This window comes from Pelodiscus sinensis, chromosome 7, assembly GCF_052426305.1.
Source record: "Pelodiscus sinensis isolate ZL-2025 chromosome 7, ASM5242630v1, whole genome shotgun sequence".
Taxonomy (NCBI): Eukaryota; Metazoa; Chordata; order Testudines; family Trionychidae; genus Pelodiscus; species Pelodiscus sinensis.
Window position 1 is genome coordinate 24,899,925 of NC_143058.1, and position 21,666 is coordinate 24,921,590.

At 42.6% G+C, this 21,666-nt stretch overlaps 1 protein-coding gene and 1 pseudogene across 5 annotated transcripts in view; both read right to left on the reverse strand.

Moving 5' to 3' along the window:
- The window catches only part of QTMAN (queuosine-tRNA mannosyltransferase), a 338,255-nt gene extending 326,790 nt beyond the window's left edge, over positions 1-11,465 (reverse strand). For 3 of the 5 annotated variants that reach the window (XM_075933319.2, XM_025191037.3, XM_006135665.5), the window contains exon 1: positions 11,344-11,465. The gene's annotated coding sequence lies outside the window, so the exon portion shown is untranslated. Of the gene's footprint in view, positions 1-10,636; positions 11,258-11,343 lie in introns of those variants that run through there. The other 2 variants (XM_075933320.2, XM_089779715.1) reach the window with 2 other exon arrangements.
- The window catches only part of LOC149524042 (uncharacterized), a 33,122-nt pseudogene extending 12,152 nt beyond the window's left edge, over positions 1-20,970 (reverse strand).
- Between the last annotated feature and the right edge of the window lie 696 nt (positions 20,971-21,666).

Genomic DNA, 21,666 nt, shown 5'->3' on the forward strand with positions numbered 1-21,666 from the left:
TACAGAAGTACTTGTGGGGGATGAAGTAACAACTTTGATGAAGTAGGCCTGGAAATGATCAATAAAAGCTTGCAAAACTGGTCTCCCTAAGCATCCGATCTAGCTGCTGAGTAATTCTGCATAAAGACAACACTTGAACTTCGGGTAGTACACACAAAGATATTCTTCGTACATACTGAGGGGGCTGGATCTGGACGAATGTGCTCTAAGATCTTTAGTTACCATGACACCTGCAACATAATAACAATTTGTATAAAACCAGTTTAGACAAAATCTCAATATAAATATTTTACCCCCTGAAATTATTTTCAACCAATTTGGAGATTTATTTAATCCCCTCTAGTACCCTTTCAATAGATGAGCTATGTATCTTCTATAATGAATGCGACTGGTGCCTCATGGAAAGAAAACAGGACACGATAATGTAATTGAAGACTACATACATATATATGCTTAACAGCCCTATAAAACGATAGTTACCTTACAACATATGATTTTTTTAATGTACTTGTTCAATTTTCTTGAATCTGTCATGGAAAAAAACCTTCCTCTTATCCTCAGAAAATAGAACTGAATCTCTTTCTTACAGCTGGAGGACTACCTCTCATTTGGAAAGAAAGGTCACATTGTCTCTCAGCACTTTGTCCCATTATGTGCCATGGCCCATGGTTCCTTCAACAGTTATCTCCCTGGCTTCTTTGAAGGAGCCTTCAGAATCCACCGATTTCAACTGCTTCCTTTACTCCTTTTGTGCTTTTAAAGCACTCTGCCAAGACTACTCTAAAGTGGAAACAGGTTGAAAGGATTGTATCTGATTAGCCCCCTCAATCTGGAAAAAAAGGTGATTTTCCTGTTCTTTGCAGGGCTATATGGGCCTTTGATATATGCCTTTTTCTAAACAGCAGAGGCAGTGAAGATGGTCTGTGATGGAATATTTTCTATCACATGAAGCATGACATTTAAACTCCAAGCCCACAAATCATAGAATACTAGAACTGAAGGGGACCTTGAAAGATCATTAAGTCTAGTCCCCTGTCCTTATGGCAGGACCAAGCACAATCTAGATAATCCCTGATAGATGTCTATCCAATTTGCTCTTAAATATCTCTAGTGATAGAAATTCCACAACCTCCCTAGGTAATATATTCCCATGTTTAACCACCCTGACAGTTAGGAAGTGTTTCCTAATGTCCAACCTAAACCTCCCTTGCTGCAATTTAAGCCCATTGCTTCTTGTCCTATCATCAGAGGCTAAGGAGAACAATTTTTCTCCCTCCTCCCTGTAACATCCTTTTAGATAATTGAAAACTGCTATGTCCCCTCTCAGTCTTCTCTTTTCTAAACTAAACGAGCCCTATTCTTTCAGTCTTCCCTCACAAGTCATGTTTTTTAGACCTTTAATCATTTTTGTTGCTCTTCTCTGGACTTTCTCTAATTTCTCCACGTTTCTTGAAATGTGGTTCCCGGAACTGGACACAATACTCTAACTGAGGCCTAATCAGCACCGAGTAGAGCGGAAGAATTACTTCTTATGCCTTGCTCACTACACTTCTGGTATATGAATGCATCCCAGAATCATGTTTACTTTATTGCAAGTGTCATATTATTGACTCATATTTAGCTATTTAGCTTGTGGTCCACTATGATCCCTAGATCCCTTTCTGCAGTATTCCTTCCTAGAAGGTCGCTTCCAATTCTGTGTGTGAAAACTGCCCATACAATCTCACAAACGCCTTCCTCTGTCTTCTCAAACAAAATAGGTCAAGAAGAAATACTTTGTCCTGATCAAACTTTTGTCTGTGGCATCCATTCATCTTTTAGCCACTCACCTATCAGAAACCAAAAACACCCTAAATCATCTCAATAGTGCCTTCTCATCTTGCCACAAGTGGTCGCTCCACCTGCATGTGATCAGCTTGATCTTCAACAGGTAAGGAACTACCCAGGTGGACCTGTGTGCATTTTGCAAGAACAGAAAGTTACCAAGTGTTCTATTCCCTATCAGATTCTTCCTGAATTGGTGGTCAGGAGCGCTGATGTAAGCCTTTCTGTCAGTACCTTTAATTCACAAGGACCTGTGCGTGTAGACATTCCTAGTCTACTAATCCTCTATTGGAGAACTGAAGTCAAGTTACAGGGAAAGCAATTGAAAATGACCAATCTGAACCTAGAATGCAAATTGAAATGTTTAAACTGTATAACTATGTTGAGCCTAATTCTACTTAAAAATATTTAATACTAAAACAAATTATTTTTAAGAACAGCAAATAACCTTTAATATAACAAATAGTAAATAGAATACAGAGAAATATGAAGAAAAATTGAGATTTCTGAACTTACTGTCATAGTAAAGGAAGTGAGGTAGAGTCAGGGCTAACACTCATTATATAAATACACATGGAATAATTAGCTCTTCACCCGTGGTTATAGCTTTCCAGAGGTTCTGACTCATTGCCAAGAATGCAGACACATCCTATAAATGCATCTCTCTGACAGTCTACTCCCAGAACATAATAATGATAATATTTTACTACAGAATTAAATGCACAGTATGAACAACACTGTGATGTCACTGCTACAATGAAACCACCACACTTGGGTAATGACTCTGTAAAAGCACAGTGCATGGTTAAACTTTTTTTAAAGTTACACAGTATAAAAACAGTATGCATGGTGGCAAGCTCTATGTTCCAATTAAGTTTCATGATAGTTATGATGTGTTTTGTGCCCTAATAGTGGAGGAGGAATAAGGCATTGAGTGGTATAGGTGTCACATGTCTGTTTTTTAAAGTTTGGACAAGTTTCAGTTGTAAATTTACTAAATGCCCGTCTAAAGCATGATTAGTGAAGACATTCTACACACACTGTACTGATGAAGTAATGGGATTTTTGCACGTCACCTGAGTCGTTACTGAGTGAAATGCCAATTCCTGGCAATATTTTTAAAATTCCAATTGAAAAATAGCATTTTAAATGCCACCGCTAAGTCTTAAAATAGTAAACATAAAAACATACAGGGAAAAAACACACATATGAGAAAAAAAATTGACAGATAGTTTTCCTAACATCTTCACAATTAAGTGTTAAATCGTATGCTTGAAAAATCTAGATTTACTTCCTAAATTGTTACTTGTGCAATCTTCAGCTATTATTTCTTCAAAAGCAGTGTTTGAAAAGACAGATATATACTTCTCTATGAAGATACAGCCTGCTTTATTTAGTAATTAGTCAAAATTGTTGAAGACTTAGATGATTCTCTCAAACGATATTATGAGATATACAAATAAATCATATATTGATCTCTAAATGCGTATGTCTTGTATCTAAGCATTTAATATGACCCTTAATTTTACAAAAAAGCAGGCAGAATAAATAAAAAGAAAGCTAATTGTTTCCGGTACAAGTGAGAGAAATGTTTATGCTCTGCCTGACATAGTGAGCGATTAGGGCCATGTAACCTTATAGCGGTCTCCATAAATTCTCCTTAAATCACAACCAAAAAGAAAACTGACTTTACGACAACAAAAGCATATTTCTTTGAAGGGAGCTTTAATGTATGATCAAGATAAGAAATACTTCTAAAACTGAAAAATCAGGTTATTGTTTGGTTTTGGAGCACTCCTATTTACCTTAAACCAAGAGTTGGCAACATATGGCTCACTAGGGAGCCAGATATGGCTCTTTTGGAGCTCCAACTCAGCTCCCTCCCAAGATCGCCCCGCAGCAAGGAGCACTGGTACCACAGCCTTATGACTGCCTGCAAAACTGGAACACCAGCACCGGCTTCCTGCGAGAAGGGAATGGGGCCAGAGAAAGCCATAAGCCTCCCTGCCAGATCCAGCCTGCGGGGAACAAGCAGAGCCAAAAATGGCTCTGCACCCTGTCATTTTCCTTCCCCCGACTGGGGGAACCAGCCTCATGGACACACTTCCTGGAGGCTTCCCCTTTTCTCCGATTGGCCAGAATCCAACAAATGGGAGCAGAGGAAGATCATGTTATATGGTGGCTGTGATGCAGTACGAAAGCCCTCCCACCCCTTCATGCCCACACCCTGCATCCCGAACCCTCTCATTCACCCACCTGCTGAAACCCTGCACCACCAGCCCACTCCTGCCCCCTCCTCCCTGGACAGACACCCTGCCTCCAGCCTGCTCCTGCCCCCTCCCTCTGGACAGGCAGCCTGCCCCCAGCCTGTTCTTGCCTCCTCCCCTACGCCTGCCCCCTCCCCTCTGGGGAAACACCGTACTCCCACCCTGCTCCTGCACTCTACCTCCCAACCAGGCCTCGAACCCCTCAGCCCTTCCTGTACCCCATCCCCCATCCACATCATGCACCCTACCCCGTTCACTGGCAACCCAGTCCCACAGATGTAGCCCTTCATTTTTGGCCCGGCCCCAGAGCCTAGGGGAGCCCACAAAATCCATTAACCATGGAACCCCAGAAGAGTAAATCTGGCCTGAGGCCTTGAACCTCAGTCCTCCCTGCTCCTACCCCCATCATGGGACTGGAGCACCAGGGGAATTAGGTGTTTTAGTTAGGGGCCACATCAGTGAGCATTGGGGGGTTGGGGAGGGTTTTGTTTGGGGTTTTTTTTTTTTTTTTGCTTCTTACTTGTATGGTATGTTCCCCAGCTGATTTTTCTGTGGGTCAGTGGCCCCCAACACAAAAAAAGATTCCTCACTCCTGCCTTAAATAAACACAATGTTGAAACCTTTTGTGTTGGACATAATATTTTAACTTTATTTAAAAATAAAGCCTGGCCAACAAGACCCCAATTGGGGACCGGCCCCCATCTGACCATGTCAGAAAAGTCCTGCACCCCTCTCACCCACCACACACACATACACCAACGCTGAACCCATCATACACCTGAACCCTCTCCCCTGAGCCCTTCATACCACAACATCCTCAAACTCATGCAACCCCACATCCCCGACTTCTGCACCCCCATGCCTGCAGTCCCCTGCCACAACACTCCTGCAGCCCCCTCCCCCACCTACACACACACTCTGCAGGCCTGTGCCCTGAGCCCAGCATACACCTGAACCTCCTGACCTGAGCCCCTCATACCCTGACATCCCCAAACTCCTGCACCCACACATCCCCAGCTCCCTACCGTAACACTCCTGTACTCTCACACACCTCAACCTTGTACCACAAGTCCATCAAACACCCAAACTCCCTGCCCTGAGCCATTCATACACACCAACCCAGACTCCTGCACTCCGACATCCCCCAGCCATAAGAATGATAGAAGGCAGCCTGAATGTGCACAAAGCTGGATTCGACCAGTTATAATGTAAACTTCAAAGAAATGTGCAAAAAGATGCAACAGTAGAAGTCCCATTAAATAATGTCTGTAAGTACAATGTTTCATTTATGCTATTATTAATCATTATGTCAATTATCAATAATATTAAGTTGTATATTTTCAGTCATGCAAATGGGCATTCTTATATGGCTCTTTTTTGACCATTTGTTCTGAATTTTGATGTAGTTTGGCTCTTTGGTTTGAAAAGGTTGCCTGCCTTAAGCTATATGTAAGGTTATAACCAGAAGTTCACTATCCTAAATTGCAATTCAATAGACAAAGAATGTCAAAGGCAAAAGCTTTTGAAAGTTTATATTTCAACAATGCTAAGGTCTAGAATTCACAAAATATGTCTGTGTTCTTTAGGCTGTGCAGCCACCTTCCTGTAAACTCCTTGTATAAACCTTATAAAACAATCAAACACAATGAAAAACACCTAAATCTCTCAAATTGGTAGACAGAATTCCTATTTTAAATTGTTCTTCAGGAATATTCACATACAAAATTAGTATTAGAATAAAAACATGGAGCTATATTAAATATCAAATGAAATCATGAACTGCAAATTATTAAAATGCTAGAAAAGGCGAGGAAAATGAACCCTTTTCAGCAAAAAAATACAAAGTGCTTAAAAATAATTAGGACATGTACACTGAGCAGAATATTTCCAGAGCATATTATTTGATAGTCAATTCTCAATTCAATACATACCTGATTCTTATCTAGTGCCAGTTCTCCACTACAAACTTCTGTTTACATAGCTATGCTATGCAGGGCATAATTAAGTGTGATTTCTGACTAACATGGCTATGCCAGCAAAATCCCCTAATGTAGAAGTTATGCATATAACTGGTATAATTTATTTCATTTGGGGGAGGTGAGGAAAAATAGAAAAAGATACAGAGTCAAAAGTGAAGTTTTGCTGGTATAATCTGTATGTGCACTAGGAGCACTTTTAGACCTGCCCTTATTGGCACTGATTTAATACCACTTGTGCGAGAAAAGAAGTAGGCCCCATATTCTCAACCACTCCAAAATATGAAAAATTAACACAAAACTCTTAGATTTTTTTAAAATCTATATTGATAGAATGGGTACCAAAGGGATGTAACATTTTGAGAAAAAAAAAAATTCTCTCTGAGATGGTCCCAGAAGAGTATTCAAAAATTGATTCACTGTTCTTTTTTCTAATTGTTCTGTACCAAGCCTTTTGTAAATTAAGACTAAAACCATATCCATAATAGAATCTCTTAATCCAAACATTCTATTTATATTTTTCGCCACTATGCATAGCATACATTACCACAAGTCTGCATGCTGCTTTCTGATATTTTGAAACCCTTAAAAAAGTTACTTTATAGCTTCTCAGTTTCTATTGACATTACATTAAGACCTTTAGGAAAAGAGGCCCAAAGGTCTCCAGTTACTTTGTAAATGAAAAGATCTTTATCTTTTTATACTTAGCTAAAATATGAGTATTAACAGTTATATGCCTCGTCTTTCACTCTTATACCACCAATCATTCAACACTGCCATTGTAAGCAATATCTAATACGTAACAATGATTCAGTAAATCTTCCCTTCCATGGGGAAATAAAGAGCCTCCAAGATTCACAAATCTGAATTCAATCTATAGCCAACAGTGATTTTAAATTATTAGCATAAAATAGCTTTTCACTAGAGGAAGTGAACATGCCTTTGCACTCTAGTTCATAGTGAACAGTCTTCCTATAAAATTATCAATATTATTACTATTAGCACTTTTATTGTATATCTTATTAAGGTGTCCAAGTAGTTGAATAGTTGTAGTACTAAACCCCAAGGGGCAGTTCCAGGACCAAACTGGAATAACGTTGGGAAGCCACAACTGCCATTGGTAATGCTATAGCAATATCCTTATCTTAAAATGTTAGGCCTGTTCTACATTACAGCAGAACGTTTACTTAAGATACGCAACTCCTACTGCGTTAATTATGTAGCTGGAGTCAATGTATCTTAAATCACATTTTCGCACTGTCCACACAGATGAAGGTCAATGAGAACACACATTCCCGTCAACTGCCCTTACTCCCCATAAGGAGCAGGAGAACCGGCGCCAACAGGGGCGCCCTCCGAGACTTGCTAAACCGAACCCCAAAAGATCAAACGTAACAATGTTGATCTTCTGCATAGTGTAGACATGGCCTAAGAGCCACATAGTTGCTTATGTTCCCCTTGTCTTAATTAGGAATGTTAGCATGTAGACATTTACATGATTAACCAATAAGCCTGGATTTATCTATTAATCCTAATGACTACACGTGTCCGGTCCCATCTCACCAACCAATTGCTGCCTGTATCAAGGGGGAGGAGGGCAGGTGGGAGCCAGTGATCAGGAGAGCCAGTTTTTAAAATGGCTCTCCATGAGTGCCAGCTCCGTGGAGCAGCCTGCCCTCCTCCTTGCTGCCTCCCACAGAGTCAGCAGCATGCGGAGAGCAGGTACAAGTGTGCTTAAAAGCTGGCTCCCCATGAGCACCGTCTCCCACAGAGCCACCTGACCCCTTATCAGCTGGTGCTTGCCCCCCAGCATGTAAACATGTAACCACAAAAAAAATCCAATGGTTGCACACAAATTAACATCCCTAATCTTAATCCTGTGGTTTATTGTTTTAAGAGACACAAGATAACACAAATAATACAGACCTTATTCATTTATTCTTAGCCTTTGTCCCCCATCCCTCATTTGACCACCACATAATTACTCACATTCCAAACATGTTGTATTGGCCATATTTTAAGTATAGGAAAGTCTGTCTTTTGTCAATTGTGAATTGATAAATACTTTAATTTCGTGTGTGTGAGAGGGAGAGTGTGTGTGTGTGTGTCAGTCAGTATTTGGGATAATAGATTGTTTGGAGATGTGGTTTTCTGATTTGCAGAAATCCTTGTAAGTCTGTTTGGAGCTTCACACATTTATTTTTACTCTCACATCTGATGTGCAGCAATATGGATAGCTAAGGTGTATATTTAAGACGCATACTTTGAGATATATCTATTCAGAAGTGACATTAACACTGGGATATGTGTTCTTATAGCAGTAAAGCTGTGCATTATCACTGCTAACTGCACTGCCTACTGATGTCTTAGGTGGGGGAGTTTCTCAAGAGCCTGCTGTTAAAAATTCTGCCACCAAAGATTAGAATGATGTTGCTGTCCCATATAGAACTGGTACAGTCAAATGAGGGAAATTTTATGGGCACTTCTTGTTAAAATACTGAAAGTATGTCAATGGCGCTGCCAAGACTCTTAGAATTATATATAATGAAAATTGTTTATAGTTCATTCTCCCCTCTGTGTTTGGCTGTACGGTATATCTAATTTCAAAAGTCAATCTAACAAAGAACAGATACTCACACATTTGGGGTCTTGTAACATTTTGCCTACATTTTGTTACTGCTTTCATATTGCATTATTTCATATGTAATATTATTATTACTACTACTATGGAAACATTGAGAGGGCCCAGTCAAGATTAAGGTCATGTTATTCCTATTGTTAGCAATAACATTTAATATTAGGATAATCAGTCTATCTATTTGAATATTGCACATGACTCTAAACATATCTAAATTTTACCCACATAGAAATGCTCACATAGGACAGGTATGGTCTGGGCACTACATGTAATTTATGTTCTGACTTACGGAGGGACAATAAGTGAAATTTATAGTTATGTTTTTCTTGAATGATTTATCTTTATCTATGTGTAGTTTCAAAAAGTTCCCCATTACAAAGCAACATACAAGTATTCCAAAGCTATAAAGAAAAATAAAATCTTAGAATCTTCATTATCCAAACTACTTGGCAAGACTACATATGGTTAGTTAATCTTTAATCAACGGACAAGGAGTCTGTCTGGCAAATCATGAGAAAAGGAGATTCTAAAACTGGGGTTCTATCATATATAAGGATTACTGTATATTTATCTGTCAAGGTATAAATAATAAGATAAACTGCATATTTGAATTTGTCCTTATTTTACTTTATCAACACTAACTTGACACAGATTATACAAACTCATACAAATGATATAATTGAATCTCCATCACCAAAGTATTTTTTACCAAGTCTATGATTCTAAAAAAAATGTACATCAACAGAGAGGAGAATATGAGAATCCCTTCCACTTCAGGTCTTGAAAACTCTAATTAAAATTTAGTATTGCACTTTGCATGTCGGTTCTTACATGAAACTGCTGTCATGGTTAAGGCTTAAGGTTAACTAGGTTAATAGAGTCCAATAAAAAAAGCTCTCTTGTATTACAATCTGCTGTTCATCTTTACCTAGACACTGTACTAAGTTTTAAACCAATAATATATAGCTAGCACCTAGGAACCAGAGCAGGGAAAAAAATCCAAAATAAAATCAGCATCCATTATAATGGACTTGTTCCTGAGCCTAACTTCTTCCCCCGCCCCTTAAAAAAAGTCTATGTATTTACTGTTATTTCCTCTAGTTTACTATTCCAGCATCACATAGTCATGTGTTAACAGAGGTGGCTAGAGACCTACTAAACTTCTATGAGAAAAATTCCCTTTGAGATTCATTTTAAAAGCGTTCCTTAAGGCATCCCATTATTATAACATTTTCTAATGAGGATGTTTTAACTTAAAAATCACATCTTAAAATACATTTTTTTAAATTGAATTCTCATTTTTTTGTGTTTTAAAAAAAATTCACACTGCATACTTTTGCAAGAGTTTCAACTTTTTGTGCAATTTGTTTGATTTGTGTGGAGGTTTTCTTTGCCCAGAGTGTAACTTAGTATTTTTATTAACTGTATTACAGTAGCATCTCAAAACTGGTGCCCAGTTTTGCACTGCACTTCCTAGAAACACAAAGAAAGCCTGGCCCAGAGCACTTACAGTCTTTGTATTAAAAGCTATTCATTTCACATGTCCTATGAATTGTGTTTAGGCTCCCTGAGATTCACATTAGACTACTGAGGAACCTGCCTGTCTTCTGAGCACCACCAATCACTTCCTCTAAATCCACAGGTTTGTGAGATCAACTGTGTGCAATGGTGGAAAGCCAAGTTAGGCTGCTAAGCATATAACATGATCAACACACAGTTGCCCTTTTCCTGGACAACTTGTGTACAAGTACCCTGACCAGTGGCATAACTACTATTTCCGTTAGGTCTTTTCTCTGTCTCTCTGCTGAACAGCTACTGCACAGTAATGCTGAGCTCCTGAAGAGGGTGCAATTCACACACCCCACCCTCAAGAGTTCCAGCAGCTCCCCCGGTCTCCCCACTTCCCCCTCTCCCCCCCCATACACACACACCGGATTCTGAATGGTGCTGATCAGCCTCCTTTGAACCTTGGGTTTCTTGCACTGACTTTTGACCTGGGCCCTGTAAATAGTGGAGGCGCTGCTTAGAAATCACTAGGAAAGCGGCAGACCCTGCCCCCACAAGGGCTCCCCATCTCTGCCAACAGCACATGGCAATTGGGAGACCCAGGCGAGAGTGCTGGCAAAGCCGCTGTTCCTTCTAAGCTGCAGCTCCCCAGGCCGAGAGGCCCCCCGTGAGCCACACCCCGAGGCTTTCTGCGCGGGTGCTGGGGAATCTGCACTCCCACGGCTCCCCGGCCACGGTGGGGAACAGGGAGCCATGTTGGGGGCTGCACCCCGGATGGGCAGTAGCAGCTCCCCCCGCCTAGAGGCCGCTGTCAGCGCGGAGAAGCCACATTCGGGGCAGCCGGGGCGGCCGCCTGCCCCGCTAGATCAGCAGCTCCCCCTGCCACGGCCCGGCTGCAGGTGCTGGGGAGCCATGTTAGGCGCGGAACCGCGCGCGGTCCCGGCTGTGCAGCTGCCGCGCTCTCCGCCTCCCTTCGGGGCGAGCAGCCCTGCCTGGGCCCGTCCCCCTCCGCCCCAGCCGCGGCCTGCCCCGTTCTCCTTCCGGCCTCTCCGCGCTGACCCCTTCCCTGCCGGGCTGGCTCACATCACGCGGCCCCACTGCTCGCCGCCCCCCCGCCCCCGAGGGAACTCACCTCCTCCTCAATCCCGCCTGGAGGCCGGCGGCGGCACTGACGTGCTCGCGTCCCTGCCCCTCCCTCCCCTCAGCACGCAGGAGACTCGGCTTCCCACCCCCCGCCAGGCTCCTCCAGCCCGGCGGCCTGCCTCCTTCCCCCCCCGTCCCCGCCTTTGCCTCCACGGAGCCGCTGCCCCGCTGCCTCTTTTGCATGAGGGAGACATTTCTGGGTGTCTCGTGGCCACACCCCTGGTCAAAGGCTGCCTCCCTAGAAAACCTGCCCCTTGCAGTTCCCCCCCGAGCACTCGTAGCTGCTCCAACCCTAGCTCCTGCTCCCCATGTTACACCCCTACCCCTAAAATCAAAGCCCTCCTCCCTAAGGATCCATCCAGAGCACTTCATACGCAACACACAAGCCGGGCAAATTCAGCCTTTGAGAAAACATCTGCACTTGGTGTCTGGGAATTAGGGCCAACTGTGCCAGGGCTGATTTTGGATGCTGCCTCTGAGGTTAAAGTGATCAACTGTGCTGCGTTGAAAGGACACCTTTGATTTGGAGCCTAGTATTCCAGATCGCCTTTGAATGTTGAACATACTCACTCCAGACTTTAGGCTGTGATACTTCACCTGTGATTTAGTATTCTGATTTGTGCGCTGCAAAATTAGATGCGGAGGGAGACTTGCCCCCCCCCCGCCCTATTTTTCATACAATTGTTCTTTTATTTCTTTGTAAAGTAGGTGGTAAGCCTAGCTGTAGTACATCCATTCCTTCCAAGTCTGCCAGGATTTCCACTAGAAGTAGAAATATGCCCCCTCAGGAACTTTTCTCCTTCGCATTTGCCAAGTGATTTGCCAGCTCCTCTTGGCCCCTACGGCTACGTCTAGACTGGCATGATTTTCCACAAATGCTTTTAACAGAAAAGTTTTTCCGTTAAAAGCATTTGCGGAAAAGAGCATCTAGATTGGCACTTTTTGCGGAAAAGCGTCCGTGCCAATCTAGATGCGGTTTTGCGCAAGAAAGCCCCGATCGCCATTTTTGCCATCGGGGCTTTTTTACACAAAACAATACCGCGTTGTCTACACTGGCCCTCTCGCGCAAAAGCATTTGAACGGGAGCAGCATAGCATTTCCGCAAGAACACTGACAATCTTACATGAGATCATCAGTATTCTTGCAGAAATTCAAGCGGCCAGTGTAGACAGCTGGCAAGTTTTTCCGCAAAAGCAGTTGCTTTTGCGGAAAAACTTGCCAGTCTAGACACAGCCTAACTGTTTACTTTGTTCATTTCCAACATGCTTTGCAAATGCTGTCCAAAGTATGCAGACTTCACTTTGCAGCAGATTCATGGACAAAGGGAATTTTACTAGGTTTTTAATTCATTGTGCTGGCAGTGATTCTGAAATATTTTGTATTGGTGACCCCTTTCTCTCAGCAAGTCTCTAAGTGTAACCCACCCACAAATTAAAAATGGGGTTATACTTAATTTATCTAAGGCTCAGGCTGTCAGTCCCATGCCAGCTCTCAACCCCAAATAATAGCCTCACAACCTCCAGTTTGAGAACCCCAAGTTTGTCATCTACAAAGCAGACTAGAGCAAAGTGGTGGTACTCATGGGAAAAAACAAAGAGCGAAGCCATAGGGGAGATTTGGTCATGATTAGAGGCACCTGAAGAAATTTGGTAAAGTGGGGTAAAGGGAGAAGAAAGTAATAGATGGAAGAACTAGCAAAAGTGAAGAGAGAAGAGCTACAAATGAAGCGGAGCAAGGAAAGGGGTAAAAAGCAGTGCTTAATTTGTAATGAGAGTTGCTGGGGCTCAAGCAATTTTTTTATTTTCATGAGGCGGCAAGTCTAGAGACTAGGGCTATGACCTTCCAAACCTAGAGGTGCTGAGGATCAGCCCTGGCAAGACCTGACAAATTAAACTCTGGTAAAGAGGATATATAGGACTTTAGAAGAATGAAGATAATGTAAAGAAGGTAGTCAGAATCAGTGTGTGCAAGAAAGTAAATGGAAAAGACAGAAATATGAAGGGAGAAATGATGTGGGAGAAGTAAAGTGTGTGAGAGAAAATCATGAATATTATATTCAAGTATATTTGGAGAGCCGTTCTTTGCTATGGTCAATTATACCTTTCTAGGTACTGTAACTTTTGGGAGATATCAGGTATACATTACATATTGAACAGGGAAAGGCTTTAATGGAGTATTTTGTAAACCACATGCGCTAGCCTCAGAGACTTACAAACACTGCAGACAAAGGTTTTCATAGAAGTAATATTTAACCTTGACTCAATCTTAGCACATTTTTGTCTTGGACTATAGATAGACAGATATGTAGAAACAAAATTAACCATGTTTTGAAAAGGAGGCCCACAAGTAAAATTTCAGGGACCCAATTCTTTTTCTCTGCTGATGCAGGCAAAATGCCTATGGAGTTTAACTGTTTAAGGACTGCTAGCAGTATTTTCTGGAATAACATTTCCCCTTCCCCCTGCCACACACACACATTTGCTATTCTGTGGTTAGGAAACAGTGATGAACAAACTAGTTTGCATAAGAACTAACCCAACCTTCACTCAAGCCAAAACTGAATATTTTCTTAGGTTCAAAAAAGCTTAGCTAATTTGTTTTCAAATTGTTTCTCATTGTTATGTGCTTCTGCACTTCCTGATACCATCCAACAGTGGAAGTGCCAAAATATCACAAGACAGGCAGTTCTTGCTATTTTTTTTAACCTAAGTGGAAGCAGGAAATACTGAAAATCTTATGAGAATAATAATACTAAATATTTCTATTATATAACTTTTGACAAAATTGGATCTGATCTTGCAGACTTTGGTCATTCATGTGGGGCATACTGAGTACAAATTTGAGGAAGTATCAGTCCCATTACATGTTTTATCCTCTCTATACCTTGGAAAATAGGCAAATAAAGTTGTTTGACCCCAATTTATGAGTGGAGAAATTGAGGCAGAGAAATTAAGGCCAATTTTTTCATTTGTCCACCACTTTTTGAGTGGCCAAAATGCCATTGGCCTAGTTTTCAGATATGCTGAGCCTCTCTACAGCTCCATTAAAGTTAAACTTTGGGTGCTGAAGCATAAATGTTTTGGCCTTAGTCTTCTTCTGGGGTCCTACAATCATAGTGAAATTTTTTAATTGGCTAGTAGTCTGTAGACAGATATTGTTACCGTTCCTTTTGAATATTTTTCTACTTCTCTCATTCATTTGCATACTAATGACATAAAAATAGGCACTTCCTGCCAGTAATTAGTTGGAGCCCAGAATTTAAAGAAAGAAAGAGACCATAGCATTATGGTAGAGGGATGGCACTGAGGAAGCTGCAGAAAAGAGTCACTTCTCTTGTGCTCAGAGAGTGCCTTTAATTTAGAGTTCAGGGTTGGCAACTATTTTACCTCTGTGTGACAGGGATTAACTGTTTGCTTGGTCTAATAACTTTGCCTCTAATGAGCCCTTTAGTTACTTTTTTCACTGCAAATCACTGGATCTGTCCTACATCCAGTCCTGCTGCTGTAAAGGGTTTTTTTTCTTTTCCCCCGAAAGAGCACCATTAATAGTAAACGCTACATAGTCAGCATAGTTCCTTGTCAGGCACAGTGAAGCAGAGCAAGGTAGAGAGTAGTCAAAGGTTTTTGACCTAATGAGGCACTCTGCAACTTGTAATCATAGGAAGTCATCTGAAGCTCTAAGTTCCAGTCACTTAAAATAGATTAGGGGCTATATGGCTTCTGGGATTTGTAATGGGTTATAGAGCTTTTCACATTTAGGTCACAGGCTTGAGTCCAACCCAATGTCCAGAAGTTGTCACCATATGGCAGCTGTTTGGTAGCTTTTATTAAATATATTAATGATCTCAAATTCTTAGTGGATAATTATTCACATAGCAAAAACATCTCAAATCACAACCTTGTTGGTAATGTCTGCAAAGAGGTGAAATGTGGAAGAAACATAGAGACTATACCACCCACTGATGCCTAGAGGTCAGGCTCACTTAGAGGTAGGTAAGGAAGGAAGCTTGCATTGCCACTGACTTTCCCTAAGTTTTCTGTAGATAAATATAGGATTAAAATCTCAAGTGCTGTCAGTCTGGCACCTCACAAGCAGCTCGTTCACTACAGAATTAAACACAGCTCTTTCCGTGGTATTACTCCCAGCAATTTTCTGCTTGTCTGCAATTAGTGTTAGCCATCCAGGATCGGACAACTAGAAATATCTGGTCTCCCGTGATGTGACTTGTAAGCTCATGAGACAAAAATACTGTTAATAATATACCACTAGCATATTTACCTATTTAGCTATCCATAATATAATTACCAGTCCAACCTCTCTATTAGCTTTCTTAGTGATGCCACTCGCATAGTGGTAGTCTCTTCTCTATCTTTTCACATAGTCTCTTCGCTAACTTTGTAAAATTGCCACAATACCTGAGCACATATTCAATAAACTTAATAATGTTGGCACAAGAGCTTTCCCCTCCACAGGTTATGCCATCTGGAGCCTTCTTATATGGCTATATATTATCAGTGTTATACTTTCTTTCAAAACTCAGTTGGAATCTACCTTTCCTCCCTTTTCTCTACCTTTCATCTCTATCTCATTCTCTCATTGCCATATCTGTTATTCTGTAAAATGTCTATGAAGCATACTACACAAAATACTGCACTGGAGTGTCTTATTCATGAGCTATCTTGAAAAACAAAGCTTGTAAAGCTGGTATCCAAACAATCAGCAGGGCTATACTTTAAGAAAGTATTTTCATGAAAACTTTGAGGGTCTGGTTTATTAAAGCAGATCCTTAAGATGATTGGATCTATTCCATTAGTAGATTTATAAAGTGTACAGACTGGGTAAACAACAGTGACAGCTTGGGGAAGTGTGTGCACCTGTTTATTAAAAAGACGTTAACAAGGGCAAATCTAAAATAAGAACATATACCACAACCCAATTTTCAGCAAATTTTTATGCATGCCTACACTTAAGGTTACCCATGTTATTAGCAAATTCTTTCTCTCCCTCTTTGAGAAGAACACAGCAGCTGATGGGCATGGAGCATCTGTGGCAAAGAAAAAAAACACCATATTCAAATTTTGAGGAGCAAACATGACCCTTTCTGTTTCTACTTTTTTCTCCCACATTTTCGTTAGTGTAGGAAAAGGAGGAAAAGGAGAAAATATAGATCTTTTCTTTGCAGGGAAGGATTGAAATTCTTAATGTTCTCACAAATCACAAACAAAAACATTATTATTTACTACTACTACTAATACAATCTATAACAGATTTCATTCAAGGATTCCAAAGCAGTTTATAAATATTAATATTTATCATTTGCAAATTTATACACTAAAATTATTCACACAAGGATCTCCAGAAACTTTTTATACAAAGTCCTAATCCTGCAAGGAGCTGTATGTGGGTGGACACCTGCACAAATGTGCACCCTTGTTGATTTCAGTGAGCTCCACATGGGTGCAAGGAACTATCTGCATGGAACTCCTTCCAGGATCATACCATAATCTTCACAGCTCCCCCATGAGATATATAAGTACAGGGGGAGCCCGTGAGTATAGGCCAACTCGACCGTCGCCTAAGGCGCCGCCTTCAATGGGGTGCCTGGGGTGCCCAACGATGACGTCACACCATTGAGGGCCGTGCAGGCGGGGGCGCCGATCGCGCGTTCCACCTGAGGCGCCAGCTGCCACAGCCCATCTCGGGCCATCCCTGTATAAGTATTACTGTCCCCTTTTTACAGATGGCAAAAATAGGTACAGAGTGGACAAGTGCCAAAAAGTCAGTGAATGAATCAAAACTAAAGCCTGTTCTACACTAGGAAATTAGGTTTCTCTAATACATTGTTTGGGTGTGAAAAATCCACACCCCGACTGATGTGGTTAACTGACATAACCCCTCCTGTAGAAAGCATTAAATTAACAGGAAAATTTTCCTTTTGACCTAGCTACTGCCTCTTGGGTCATGGAGCGGTGGGACAACCAGCAGTTGCTCCAAAACTTCCACATGCGGAAGGCCACCTTTTTGGAACTATGTGTCTGGTTCGCCCCTGCCTTCTGGAGATGGGACACCCGCCTGTGGCCTGCCATCCCCCTGGAGAAGGAGGTCACCATCACCATATGGAAGCTCGCCATCCCAGATAGCTACCGGTTGGTGGACAACCATTTCGGCATGGGGAAGTCCACCATTGGTCATGGAGGTAAGGTGCTCTGAGGCTGCAGTCCCACGGGGGGTGGGGAAGTACTGAAAAGGGGAATCCTTGGAAAGGGGGTTGGTGGCTGTGGGGGGGTGGAGTGGGGGTGGGCTAGTGTCAAGGCCAAATCCCCACTCTGGCACAATAAATGTAGGAGTGGGGGCCCGCAAAAGTACTCCAAAGTCTTATCTTTCCAGGCTTTGATATAAAACTTTTCTCCAAAACCTTAAAAATCTAGAGTTTGGGGATAAAAATCCGCTGCCACCACCCAAGTAATCATAAGAAAACCAGAGAAGAGATCACTTGGGAAATCTCAGCCCTAAAGTAAAAACCAGGGCACACAAAAAATTAACCAATACCAGATTAAAAAAAAAGAATGAACTTCTATTATCACCACAAGCACAATGACTAGATGGAAAAGTCACCAGTTAATACACTCATGGAGGACACCCATGGCCAAAAGTTTAATTACAAAGGAGAGGAAACCCCATTTTTAAATGCACAGACATCAGATTCCTATTCCTAAACCATAAAACAATAAAACCTAACAGATTTCTCTAAACTTTACAGATAGTGAAGAGTCTTTTCTTGGAGAGAGAGACATGTCTGTCTCCCTCAGTATCTGGAGAGAAACTGCCAAGAGACAAAGAAGGGAAAAACCCCAAAATTCCTTTGTCCCAGTTTGAAATCCCTATCTGCATTTTTATTGGCTGACTGCTACCTGGCTTAGGTATAGTTAACCCCTTAGTCCCCAGGTTGCTGGCCATCCCTCATGATCATGACACACACCCCAAATCACAGACAGTGCTGGACAGCTTCTGGCTACATTGGCTGTGATTTCTTCTTGGAGGTTTGGGATAAAACTTTGTAAATAAGTACATGCACACCTTACTAGACCATTGAAACACATAAACAAAACTCTTCCACATCCGTGGAGTACCATGACAGATATACTGAGAGTGTCTTAAGTCTGGAAATGCCTCTCGGGAGAGGGCATCAGCCATCTTGTTAGATGCTCCTGAAATGTGCTGTACATCAAAGTCAAAGTCTTGGAGCACCAAACTCCACTGAAGGAGTTTTTGTTGGCATTTTGACTGAATGAAGCCACTGAAGAGCAGAGTGGTCAGTCTGCAGATGAAAGCGTCGCTCCCACACATATGGTCTTAGTTTCTCTAAAGCATACACAATCACATAGCACTCCTTCTCAGAGATAGACCAGTGTCTTTCTCTTTCAGACAATTTTTTTGCTGAGAAACATGACAGGGTGGAGTTGTTGATATGGTCCTTCCTGTATCAAAACTGCCCCCACACCCTGCTTGTGTCTGTGGTGATGACGAAAGGCTTGTCATAGTCTGGGGCCCTCAGCACAGGGTCAGACATAAGAGCTGCCTTGAGCTGGTTAAAAGCTTCCTGGCACTGTTCAGTCTACTTGACCCCGTTAGGTTGTTTTTTCCTTGTTAGATCTGTTAGAGGTGTGGTGACCTCACTGTAGTGCGGTAAAATCGCCTGTAATTCCCAGCCAAGCCTAAGAAGAATTGAACCTAGTTTTTTGACTTGGGGGCAGGTCAGTTTATTATAGCCTCTACCTTAACCTGTAGAGGGTTGATACTTCCTTGACCCATGTGGTGTCCAAGGTAGGCCACCCTGTTCAAGCCAATTTGACATTTTTTGGCTTTGTTAGCCCTGCCTCCCTTACGTGTTGGAAGACAGTTTGGAGGTGTTATACGTGCTCTGCCCATGAATCAGAGAATACAGTCACATCGTCTAAGTAGGCCACTGCAAATTCTCCAAATCCAGCTAATAGAGCATCCACGAGCCTTTGGAAGGTTGCAGGTGTGTTGCACAGCCCGAACGGAAGAACAATAAACTCATATAGACCGAGGTGTGTAACAAAGGCTGATTTTTCCTTCACTGCTTCCTCCAGAGGTACCTGCCAATACCCCTTGGTTAAGTATAGGGTGGAGATGAACTGAGCACACCCCAGTTTCTCCAATAGCTCATCTGTGCATGGCATAGGGTATTTGTCTGGGTGAGTTACAGCATTTAGCTTATGGTAATCCACGCAAAGACAGATTTCCCCATCCAGCTTGGGAACTAAGACCACTGGAGAAGCCCATACTCTCTCCAAAGGGCGAATTATGCTCATCTCTAACATGTCCTTGATTTCCCTTTCTATAGCCACTTTGGCTGGAGGAGCCATTTGGTAGGGTTGGGCCCTAACTGGATGAGCATCACCTGTGTCAATGAAGTGTGATGCCCATTCGGTCTGTCCTGGGGTGGCTGAGAACATTGGGGTGAACTATGTCCATAGCTGCATGATCTGTCGGCGCTGCTCATGGCTGAGGCTCACAGAGAGGCTTACCTCTTCTACTCCGCCCTTGCCTTTCCCATCATAGTAGGTGCCCTCAGGCCACTCTGCCTCTTCCTTCTCCTGGGCTGTAAACTGAAGAACCTTGAGTTCTCAGGAATAAAAGGGCTTTAGAGAGTTGACATGATATACCTTAGGCTTAAGGTCAGGGAATGCTATGAGGTAATTAACAGCCCCTAGACACTCCTAGACTATGAATGACCCATCCCAGGATGCTTCCATCTTATTTGCCTGGAGCGCCTTCAGTATCATGACTTACTCCCCTATTTTGAAGGACCGGTCTCTGGCATGTTTATTATACCAGGCCTTTTTCTCCTGCTGAGCATTCTGCAAGTTCTCTTGTGTGAGAGTTAGAGAGTCTCTAATGGTATTTTGGAGGTTGTACACAAAATCCAAAATGTTGGTTCGTGGGGAAGGGTTAGTCCCTTCCCATTGCTACTTTACAAGCTATAAGGTACCCTTAACTTTGCGGCCATGCATCAGTTTAAAAGGCGAGAATCCCAAACTGGGTTGTGGGACATCTCTATAGGCAAACAGTAATTGTTGTAAAGCCAGGTCCCAGTCATTGGAGCATTCGTTCATGAACTTGCGTATCATGGCTCGCAAAGTCCCATTAAATCTTTCCACCAGGCCATTTGTTTGATGGTGGTAGGAGGTAGCAACTAGGTGCTCTACCTCATGAGCTTCCCAAAGGCGTTTCATGGCTTCTGCCAGGAAATTAGTCCTAGAATCTGTGAGGATCTCTTATGTCCAGCCTACCCTGGCAAAGATATCTGTTAACGCCTGGGACACCTTCCTAACCCTAGTGCTTCCTAGAGCCACTGCTTCAGGCCATTGGATAGCAAAATCCATGAGGATCAGTATGAACTGCTTCCCTCTCGGGGTCTTCTTAGGGAAAGGACCCATAATGTCCACGGCTACACGCTAGAATGGGACCTCTATAATGGAGAGGGATTGGAGTGGTGCCTTGACCTGGTCTCGGGGCTACCCCACCTGTTGGCACACCTTACAAGTATGGACATGGCCAGTAACCTCCTGGCCCATTCCGTTCCAGTAGAATGACCTTCTCAACCAGTCCTTGGTTCAGCTCACTCCAGCATGTCCACAAAGGTGATCGTGGGCTAAGCTGAAGAGCTTTTCCCGGTACTTAGTAGGAACCACCAACTGTCTCTGAGAATGCCAGTCCTCTTGGTGTCCACTAGAAAGGAACTCTAAGTATAAAAGTCCTCTTTCTACCACAAACCTGGCTCTGGTTGAAGAGTTGAGAGGCGGTGGTTCACTTCTGGATACTGTCCAAGCGCCTTAGAGGCTCTAATCTGATTCTTGCTCTGCTAGGAACTGCTCTCTTGAAACTGGAGACATCAGGTCAGGTCCCACAAAAAGCAATGCAAGTGAGGGAGATACTTCTACAGGTGGGGGATCACTTCCTTCTGATGTATGAGTTTGCATTGCAGGCTCCAGTGGGAATTCCTGTGCAGATTCAGCTGTTGCTGTTGACTCCATGCCTCCTTGGCTGGTTCCGATCCTGATACTGGCTGCCCCCATCCATTCTGGCTTTAGGCCGGCCTTACCTGGGGCTCAGGAACTGGATCAAGGGCTGCATTTGTAGCTACTGGTCTGGGGTCAGGCACTGTCACCACGGGAGTCTGGGCGTCTGGGTGCACAGCCTGACTACTAGTAGGCTCAGGAGAGGTTTTAGATGTGGATGCCTGGGTAGTCTTGCTCCCACCCTCTTAGCCTGTTTCACATGGTTG